The sequence below is a fragment of the Alligator mississippiensis genome, chromosome 1 (assembly GCF_030867095.1).
Source record: "Alligator mississippiensis isolate rAllMis1 chromosome 1, rAllMis1, whole genome shotgun sequence".
NCBI classification, from domain to species: domain Eukaryota; kingdom Metazoa; phylum Chordata; order Crocodylia; family Alligatoridae; genus Alligator; species Alligator mississippiensis.
In genome coordinates, this window is record NC_081824.1 from 475190452 (window position 1) to 475193076 (window position 2625).

The following is a 2625-nucleotide window of genomic DNA, read 5'->3' on the forward strand; positions in this document are numbered from 1 at the left end:
GCGCCACTACGGTGAAGTAGCGGCTAAAAATAATCATGTGCCACACACACAGCACAGTAAAGTTGCCATAGTGACACATGTAGATGCGCCCTGTATGTTGTGTTAGAATTTGGTTGAGCGTGTCAGTAATTCAGTTCAAATGTCTTTATTAAATCCAAAAGCCAATAGCAGAGATACAATTACTTTAAACCAATGCTCTAAAAGAGTGACAAAGAGCCTTTCAGTTCAGCTCTGGTGGTGCAGTGGGTTAGCATGTGGTACTTGTAAAAACAACCCTATGGAAGTGCTGCTAAGGTTGTGAGTTCAAGCCTCACCTAGAGCATTTGACTTTTACTTGGGATGCTGAAGCAAGCGTGTGTGCGCCCTTGGCGCCTGTGCCGTGGTAAGGAACCAGCAGCAGCAGTAAGGTGACCTGGGCCAGCTGTAGGGACGTGGGAAGGGGTTTTCTCCCATCCCTATTTAGTTGAGGGGAGAGCAGGAGGAGTCTGAACTGCGCATCAGCATCATTGGTTTCAGACCGTGTTCAGGTGAGTGCACAGAAGGGAGTCTTAAGAGAAAGTTAAAGCATTGTGGGTTAGGACACACGGAGGTCAAGGGGAAAGGGACCTGGTGATGGGGGTCTGCTACAGGCCACCACATCAAGGAGCAGAGCTAGACTGGGAATGCTTGCGGCAGCTCTCAGAGGCCATACAGTCTAGGGCCATGGTTGTCATGGGGGACCTAAACTACCCTGACATCTGCTGGGAAAAGCAGTCAGCCAAATCCAACCGCTCACCTAACGCAGGAAGTATACGGTCCCACTGGACTTGGTGTTGGCTATGGGGGATGACCTGGTAGGGGAACTACAGATTCGTGGTCACCTTGGGGACAGTGACCACCACTCAATCAAATTTATCATACGGCGTCGAGTGGGTAAGATAATAATAGGATGGAGGTGCTTGACTTTAGGAAGGCTAACTTCAGTGTGCTCAGTTTAACCAGCGATGCACTGCAGGAGAGGAGTATTGGCGAGATGGGAGTCCAGGAAGGGAGGTCGTTCCTAAAGGAAGTGATCCTTCAGGCACAGAGGGAGATGATCCCAGTGCGAGGGAAAGGGGAGAAAGGGGCCAAAAAACTTCCTTGGCTAAACACAAACATCCAGAAGAGCCTAAGGGCAAAAAAAAAAAAGAAGGCATATAGGTGGTGAAAGCAGGAGGAAGCTACCAAGGAGGAGTGTATCTACTTGGCCCGCACTTGCAGGGTGGCAGTTAGAAAGGCCAAAGCAACTACAGAGCTGAGGCTGGCAACACAAATTAAAGACAACAAGAAGTCTATTGTCAGGTATGTAGGGAGCAAAACGAAGGCGCAGGGCAGCACAGGACCCCTACTGAAGAAACACGAGCAATTAGTGACAGACAGGGGGGACAAGGCTGAGCTATTCAATGAGTTTTTTGCCTCAGTGTCCTTGAACAAGGGTCAAGATCAGTCTCCTAACAGGTTCTTAGATGGGATCAGAGGGATACCAGCCTACCAACTGTCGGCGCTGACGTGGTGCAGAGTCACTTGGATGGACTGGATGTGTTTAAGTTAGCAGGCCCAGACGCGCTGCATCCGCGAGTACTGAAGGCATTTGCCGGTGTCATTGCAGAGCCACTGGCACGGCTGTTTGAGCACTCGTGGCACTCGGGTCAGGTCCCAGAGGACTGGAAAAGGGCCAATGTGGTCCCCATTTTCAAGAAGGGGAGGAAAGAGGATACAAGTCATTATAGGCCAGTCAGCCTCACCTCCATCCTTGGAAAAGTCTTTGAAAAGATTATTAAGGATCATATTTGTGGGAGTCCAGCGGGAAAAATAATGCAGCAGGGCAACCAGCATTGATCCGTAGCAGGTGGATCATGCCTGACTAATCTGGTTTCATTTTATAACCAGGTCACAAAATGCTGATGCAGAAGTAGAGGTGGATGTTGGTTTTTTTTATTTTAGGAAGACCTTCGATTCCGTATCTCATCCCATTCTCTTAAATAAATTAAGAGGCTGTGACTTAGATGTTTACACGGTCTGGCAGGTGGCAAATTGGCTTGCGGGTCGCACCCAGAGAGTGGTAGCAGACGGGTCGGTATCGACCTGGAAGCATCTGGGTAGTGGGTTCCCACCGGGCTCAGTCCTTAGACCTGTACTCTTCAGTGTCTTCATCAGTGACTTGGATGTGGGCGTGAAGTGTCCTCTGTGCAAGTCTGCAGATGATACCAAATTGTGGGGTGAAGTAAGCACTCTGGAGGGTAGGGAATGACTGCAGGCAGACCTGGACAGGTTGGAAAAGTGGTCTGAACACAACAGGATGCAGTACAACAAGGACAAATGCAGAGTACTGCACCTAGGACGTAAAGATATCCAGCGCACCTACTGGCTAGGAAATGACCCTCTCAGCAGCGCAGAAGCGGAAAGGGATCTCGGAGTCCTAGTGGACTCCAAGATGAGCATGAGTCGTCAGTGTGACGAAATCATCAGCAAAGCTAACTGCACTTAATCGTGCATCAGCAGATGCATGACAACTAGAACCAAGGAGGTGACACTTCCCCTCTATGCGGCACTGGTCAGACTCCAGATGGAGTACTGCGTCCAGTTTTGGGCACCATACTTTAAGAA

At 49.6% G+C, this 2625-nt stretch overlaps 1 non-coding gene across 1 annotated transcript; it reads left to right on the plus strand.

The window, feature by feature from the left end:
• Nucleotides 1-228: 228 nt before the first annotated feature.
• TRNAT-UGU (transfer RNA threonine (anticodon UGU)) lies at nucleotides 229-322 on the plus strand. Its single transcript has 2 exons — nucleotides 229-266; nucleotides 287-322. It is a non-coding gene; the product is annotated as a tRNA-Thr (tRNA).
• Nucleotides 323-2625: the final 2303 nt, after the last annotated feature.